The following is an 8,382-nucleotide window of genomic DNA, read 5'->3' as shown; positions in this document are numbered from 1 at the left end:
GGCCAGAGAAACTGTGGCTGGCCCATCCCTGGAAGTGTTCAAGGCCAGGTTGGATGGAGCTTCTCTTCTCTTCTCAAAAAAAAAAAAAAAAAAAAAAAAAAAAAAAAAAAAAAAAAGAATCCAGAGCCTTCTTTTCTCCAGGCTGAACAACCCCAACTCTGAGTTTATAATATCCAACCCCAACTCCATACTCCAATTTTACTCTCAGGAGCACCATGTCCTTGAATACCAACATCTGAAGGTGGATAGGACAAGTCACAGAGTTTAGACCAGGGACAAGTTTGGCAGGGATTCTTCCTTTCCTAGTACCATAGCCTGAGAAGACATCAGGGATATCTATTCACTATACTGCTCTGGTGCATGCTTAAGAGATGAGTTTAAATTATAGCAGCCTGGGAACTGCTCGTGTTATCTATCTGAAAAGACAGAGTAGTGTCAGTAAGTTTACAAAGGAACAGACATAGTTGTAATATTCTCTGGAAAAGCACTTCAAAGAGAGAATTCCTGGAAGAGGACCATGAAGTCACAGGCGATAAATCCAACTAATGTTTTTCAAATATGTCATTTTGAAACGACTGAATGAAATATGCTCACAGAAGATCAAACACAAAGAAGACCTTTTGTTCTTGGCCTTAGGATTGTTTGGCAGTCCAGATGAAGTGTGGGGTGAGGGACATTCCCACTGTACCAAGGGCAGGAGGTAAACAGGTCATTAGTGTAGGAATGGGGTGTCCAGAGCAATGGCTAGGCTATGAAGCAAGAAGATGAACAGTGAATAATTTTGTTTCTCTGCTGAGGCCCACAGCATTTCTCACCAGTCCTGAGTAATTCATTAGGAACCAGATCCTTTCTGAAGATACAGATATTCCTAAGGGTTTTCTGTTAATCGAAGTTCAGAGCAAAATTTTCCACATTGGGTCTAGCTGAGAACTGAGAGATCCCTCTCTGCCCATGTGTAATTGCAGACTGAGACATGGCAGGTCCAAAAGGTGCTGCTCACTGAACCAAGGCTTGCTACAGATGAGAGGAGTGCTAAAACAGGTTTTTCTCAATTTGTCAAAAATAATCCTATTTGGATCTATGGGACATAGGGGACTGGAGAAAAAGCTGTAAGATATTGACCAGGGGAAATGCTTTTCTTTGCAATCTCATGTGGGAACCTTCTTCCCAAAGATCTTTTTATCTGTTGTTGACTCTGGGGATGTTAGGAAGTGGTCAGCTTTTGGAATCACTGTTGTTTATTTGGTTAGCTGGTTTTCAACTGTAAAAACTTTATTCTTGTTCACGACCTGAAAATAAAAATTGAGTTTGGGCCCTGCCAGGCAAGTCATATCTCCTGGTGAGAAGCTGTGCCTTCTCAGCAACTCTAAACTGCAGCACTCCAATCCCTGCCACCTCTTTTTCCCAGAACACTCACCAGGTAACTCATGTGCCCTGCCTGAATCAAGAATCCCACACTCAGGAAGGATGTTGCAGTGTATTCCCATTAGTGATGGGATAAAATCTGTTTTAAATTAAGGCCATGCAGATTTCTGTGCATTGTAGCAAAGTATTAATATATCAAATATAATTTCCATCATCAGCGACAGAAATCTCCGCTTTTAAGATGCTGATACAGAATGCTTTACTACTTCCATTTATATATCTGAATATTGTATATTCACAATACACACATACACACTACCTTAAAAATGGAAAAACACTACCTACATGCATCTTTCAGGCTTCCTGAAAGATGGTTTCTTAGTTCTATTTTGTTTTGTTAGTAAAATATCCATTTAAACAAACAGTAAAGCCATAATTTCTTCAAGATAAAAAAAGCTGCATGGTAGTCTCTATAAAGTAATGGAAATACTAATAAAATAATGCAGCCTCATTAATGGCAGAAAAATAATTGAGCAAAATAATCAGTTGTAATTGAATGAAGGGCCACACATTCCAAGATTTTGTCTTGTAAATAACTTTTACATGAAAAATGGAATAAGTCAAGAAATCAGAAGAAAAAGAAACACTACATGGCTCAAAATACAAGAATATTTTCTGCAGGAATCAGTGATAAATGTTTCTTCAGAGCTATTTCTGCCTGCAGGAGGGAAAAAATATCTAATGAAATACAAGCTTCTGCATAGAAAATTAATGAATGAATTCATTGAGAACATGGCATATATAAAAATGAATCAGATACAGACAGATCAGCACTATGATATTTGCATTATTGTTTATATACAAGAAAAGAAAGAGAACTTCTCAGTGATATACACACAAAACCTAAAAAAATCCCACAGAAAGAATATTAGAAAAGTATTAGAAAATCTGTTCTAAATCTACAGACTTCTTGACTGGATTTTTTTAAAAAGATCAGAGAATCAAGGAACCCTCACTCCTATGTAAAAGACCTCATAAAAATAACTGACTTGCCACTCCTGTCCTCAGGGACCAGCTCTATCTATGCCATTAGTTCAACATTTTTATGGAGTGAAGACTGAAGGACCTCTCCTGATAAACCTTATTAAACAATTTCTGAAACATATAGCTTCATCTGTATTAAAAATCTTCCATTAACAGAAATTCATAGAATCACTGGACAACATTCTTACCAGCGCATTTCTTTTTATTCTGAAATATTCAATAACTTTCCAGTGAGTAATCCCTTGATAAACTATTTTCTGCTCTAATGGATATAGCAGTTTACACTCAGAGGTGAATGTATTCCATTAAATTACTTTAGGGATCCAGTGTACAGTTCATTTTTACTTCATTCTGAATATTTGACAGAAATACCAAGTACCAACTGCAATGGAGATGAAAAACCTTCTTTAAATCATGTCATATTATTATCCCATAATATTTCCCAGGACATTTTAGTTTTGCTCATTTTTAAAATCTCCACAGAAGAGGGGAAAATGAAAAAAATTATACCTTCTTAAATTTCTCACTGCTTAATTACTTTCACTGACATTTGCATGGCCATACTTTTCATATATTTCAGTTTCTTCAGTGCAGGGCTGTTTGAGAAAATCACTTAAATAATCATTAGATCATTATCCCCATTCAGAGAGAAAGCATTTAAAATGTCATCACACCACTTATCCCATAAATAAAGCACTCCAAAACTGAGTACAGTTTTATGAGGGCCAAGCAGTATTTTGCAGTTAGTAACTTTTGTGACAATGAAATATAAAGGGGCAGCTCTGTAAGGGTCAGAGATAGGCTTGTGTTTTATAGGAATAAGATCTGTATCACTGCCAGAGCTTGACTATTCTCTAATTTAAACTAAACTAGTGCCTTGTCAATGGCTGCTCTGTTTCTTGCCTTTACAGCTTGCTCTTGGCTGTAGCATGCATGTCATGCATCTCCCATGGCACCTGGAGGTGTGCTGCTCTTCCTGGGCACTTTTCCAGAGCACTCTGTAGCCAGCAGCCAAGGACAAACATTTTGTCCTTTGGTTTGCTTCTCTTGGTTTTGAGGGTTTCTCTACAGAGACAGAGCTCAGCCAGTCAGGACAACCAACTCATCCACTGGCTGCTCCTGTCCCTGGAGTCACTCCATGCCTCTGCTGTCCCTTGCTCATTATAATTGCATTTCACAGTAATCGTCAACTCAGCAGGTTATGCAGTGAAAAATTGCTCCCTCGGGCAGCCTTTCCTGTCATTTCAAGTAGTATTAGGTACTAATTTCTACACTGTGAATGTTAAGGGGGACTGGGCCGTAGACCAGGTCTGGATACACATTTAACCAATGGTGTATTTCTATGGGAGAGGAAGAGGAGCAGAAAGTCTGGTCTGAGTTTGACCATAATGTCAATAAGATGGTGCAGTTTGGAATGAGAAAACATTAAAGAATTTTTTTTTCAGACACCAAGTTATCCTCAAATGTTTTGACTTTTGTTTTCCTTTCATTTATAAAGGTGACAATTACTTGGGATGGCTGTCAGAAGTGCAGCAGTGATTGCTTTTAGACAGTGCTCCTTTCTCAGCAAAGTAGCAGCATCCATCCCCAGAGCACAGTCCATTCACTAAGGGCAAGGCTCAGTGAGAAATGAATGCTCTGCCTAGTAGAAAATCTTCCATTTCCTTTGTTATCCAGGCACTGTGGCCAAGGACTGTGTGTTCAGCCATGGACACACACTGCAGGCCTGCAGGAAGGGGAAGATCCATAATTTATGCTGCGAGCCAGGACAGTGTCTCGCACACTTTAAAACAAGCACTTCCTCTTTCATGACTTTGGCCAATTCCACAGCTGGAGAATGGCTTCTGTCCTACTGCACATAAGCCTCCTGTGCATTTCAAAGTCTCAGTATTAGAGCAGAATTTCTATACTCTAATGGAAATAAAAATTTCCTTCATACTATCATCCATCTCAAGCTAAATGTTTTTCTCTCTTTCAGGCAGCTGCAGAGAGTAAATGCTAGCCCAGAAAGGGAAGGATACACTTCTTGGTCCAGGTAAAAATTCAAATAACTGGACAGATTCTATTCTCATCTTCAACAGCAATTAATCCCATCTTCAAAATCAATTAACTTGATTTTCCTGGTTGCTCTGTTAGACCAGGTGTCACTCCAGCCCCAGCTGTGATTAATGTAACCCTGCCTTGCCACCAAGTGAGGTTAGTCAGGACAGGAGCCTAACCACTCAGTGGAAGACATGCAGGTTTTCAAATGCAGACAAATGACATTTCAATTTGTCTTTACAAAGCCACAAATCTTGATAGATGCTGTCAGGATTTAGGGTAAAAAATAAATCGGGATTAAATGATAGCCAGCCTAACAAAAAACCTAGTCCGTTTTTTCCTCTGCAGGAGCCAAATGGCACCACCCAAACTGATGCCTTGACAGTGTCTTGCTGGGTGGGTGCAGTAAGAAAACAGAGAAAAATATCAAATATTTTTGAATTGCTTTTTAAGTAGTAATGTATAAAGTGGTGCTGTATTACAGGCAGCAGGTCAATCAATGACAGATTTGCTTTGCTCAGTGAGAATTGTGATAGAAATAGTTAATGGTTATTTGAAATAATTTTATTTTTTAGTGCAAGTCATTCTATTATTTACATTCCCTTTAAAACAGCTCAATTTATTTCACAGTGTTGTTGCTGTAGTACAGCAATTTGCCCTGGATATTTCACTTAATATTCTAGAAAAATGAGAAGCACAAGAGGAAAATAAAAAACCATAAACATTTAACTGCAAACTGTCTACAACAATTCCATCATTTTCAGCTGTGGGAACACAACCTGGCTTTAAACTAAATGAATAATCTGATTCTCTGTAGTCTGTAAAGGCTCATCTGACCAGATATGACAGCTGTGAACTATTTTCACTGCTTGATATAAGGCATACTGGGCTTGTGCACCGTACCTTCAGGTCCTTGCTTGGAATATAACCAAGCTGCCAATCTTTGTTGGCAGTCACTGCATTTGGAATAACTTCAGAAAGTCAGTGGGAGCTAAAAGTCCCTGGAGATCCTCCTTAGTTCCCTTACAGGCCTTTAATATGCTCATTAAAATGGCAGAGCAGCCCTGTGCAGGTTTGTACACTCCTGTCACCCCCTCTCGTTTCCCAGCTCCTGCAGCCCTCCACTGCAGAGTCAGCCCTGCCAAATGGCCCAGCCTGGATCTCATCCACACCACACACAGCAAAAGCACTGAAGGAGTGACACAAGGTGCCACCCCTGCCACCAGCACAGCCCTGCCTGCCTTACCTGTGCAAGCTGGTGACACAGCCCAAGACAGAGGCAGTTTCCATCACTGAATATACAATTTTTTTGGTGTCTTCAATACAAAATCTGCTGGAGCCAATTATGCCACTGGCCTTTAATTCTCTATCTGGTAGTCTTTTCAGGATTTCACCCACCATTTTCCTTTCTTACCAATTCCAGATGTCTCAGAGTTTGGAAACAAATGAGATTTCCAAAATGTGCAGCTTGATCAAATTGGTTTGAAGACTAATGAAATACTGTGGTATTTACCTCACTGACTTTCTCACTCTCTTAAACCCTCCTAAGGATCTGGCATCACAAGCCATGTATTCCCATTACTTGGGAATACAGCCAGGAAGTACCTACAAACCTCTCTTCATCCTCCCCAGCATGGTATAAAAAGGAATATTTGAAAAGCCAGTTCTCTTCTCTAAGGCTCCTCAAGATGCTGTGAGATGTTCAGAACACTAACATTTTCTTGCAGCATTCTTGGGTACGTTTTACTGTTTTTCCTTTTCACTTTTAAACTTTCTACTGTCTTTCATATTCTGAGCTCTTGACTTCTGCCTAAACTGGTATCTCTGCACACAGTGATGTAAACCTCAATTATTCTAATTTTCCATTACTCACTGTTGTGTTGCGGTAACCGTGACTTTGAAAGTCCCGCCTGCGCCGCCGTTTCCCGCCTGCCAGCAGACGGAGCGGGAGGAATGTGCGGTTTCGCGGCTCGGTGCGCGCTGTCGACAGTGGCGCGCAGGATCGGCCTTCAGCTCTGCAGAGGCGGGTAAAAGGCACGGAACCACAGACAGGGATGGGAAAGCGTCCCCCCGACCGGGGCCAGTCCAGGTTTTATTCCAAAACGCGGAGTAACACCCGCCAGATCGAAGGACAACGGGGAGAGGGAATACACGTGTTATATAGGAGAGACGGGAGGGGCAGAGCTCAGACAGGCAGCGAATGGGGGCCCACGGGGAGCGCGGGCTTTTCAGAGAGACAGGACGGGTGGCCAACCGAGAGAGCTCAAAGGTGGGACCCCGGTCCCCGGGCCAATAATTCCATGTATAACACCGAAGATTCTGGATAAAAGGGGGGCATTTGGGGGGGGTGACAGAAAGGGCGCAAGTTTCCAGGGTAACCAGTGATTGACAGATAACTGGGAAAGAGGGGGAATTCCAGACAGAACCACTATACAGAAAAAGGGGGTAACAGAACCTTCCAGCTTAAACCGGGGGAGCATAATAACACAACATCTCCCCGTTTTTTGTTAAAAAAAATAAACAAAAACATGTATTCCTATCAGTTGGGAATACAGTCAGGAAGTACCTACAAACCTCTCTTCATCCTCCCCAGCATGGTGTAAAAAGGAATATTTGAAAAGCCAGTTCTCTAAGGCTCCTCAAGATGCTGTGAGATGCTCAGAAGACTAACATTTTCTTTCAGCATTCTTGGGTATGTTTTACTGTTTTTCCTTTTCACTTTTATGTTTTTCCTTTTTCACTTTTAAACTTTCTATTGTCTTTTATATTCTGAGCTCTTGACTTCTGCCTAAACTGGTATCTCTGCACACAATGATGTAAACCTCAATTATTCTAATTTTCCATTACTCACTGTTGTGTATTTTTACTTTCATAGCCACTGCATCATTTTCTTGAATAACTTTTTTAAAGTCTACCTCCACTATTATTACTACAGATAATTTAGCTAGAGTTACATCAAAGGGTTTCTCACACCTTATTTATGAATTTCTGTTCTAATAATTTGAGGTATAGACTCCTAACAAGGTAGGAGATGCTTTTTTATAATTACCTATAATAAATATGCAAAGGGCAGCTTGGCTAAATAGCGTCTTGATGATGGAAATTACTAAATAGAAATACATTAAATATAACATAGCAAGTTAAGATAAAATTGTAAACAGCAGTTTGGCATATAAAAATAGCCATCCAGGCCTGTAGAAGATATGTCAATAGTAGAACAAAATAAGGTGAGCAGAAACTGAGTCAAGTTAATAGGAAAATGTTGTTGGTATTTTTAAAACAGCCAAACAAAAGAATACTGGACAAAGATTTTTTTCATTTTATAAGTGGTTACTGCACTTTTGAATTATAAAATACTGGGAAGAAAAAGTCCTAGAGAAAGATATTGCAGGACACATATGAGTTATGAGGTCACCTGGTTCTTAATCAAAACCTGTGAATTCCAGAAAATATGCAAATGCATACAACAAAATTGAACTAGCCTTCCCATCTCTTTGCTGTAAAAAAATTGAATCAGGAGGAAAAGTTGTCAAATTTGCACACTCAGGTGTTTCATATTTCTCTGCTTGACTTTCCTTCATTATCCTCTAGGATATTCTGTAACCATCAGAAACCGAGCTACAGCTGCTTGGCTCTCCATCCATCTCCACAGAGCTGCTGAGCCAACACTTGCATTTGCTTCCCTTAACTGAAAAGTGAAATGAGTTAGCTTATACCACCTGACTTGTCGGGTCCGGCTGTCTGTCTCTGCCCGGACACGGGTAGGCTGGTTCTTGGGTGGCACACGATTCAAAGGACGAGTCTGGACTCTTCAGCTTTTCGATCTTCAGATTGTTTATTGTTTCTTATCTACAAAATTTTCTGTCTGCCCAACAGAGGTCTGACCTGCAAGGCAGCCACAGGCACTCTCTGACCACCCACGGGGCGGTCATG

The sequence above is a fragment of the Agelaius tricolor genome, unplaced genomic scaffold (assembly GCF_023055355.1).
Source record: "Agelaius tricolor isolate 1412-34295 unplaced genomic scaffold, bAgeTri1.0.p SCAF_6, whole genome shotgun sequence".
Lineage (NCBI taxonomy): Eukaryota > Metazoa > Chordata > Aves > Passeriformes > Icteridae > Agelaius > Agelaius tricolor.
The sequence above is the reverse complement of the archived record's forward strand: the minus strand, read 5'-3'. Positions refer to the sequence as shown.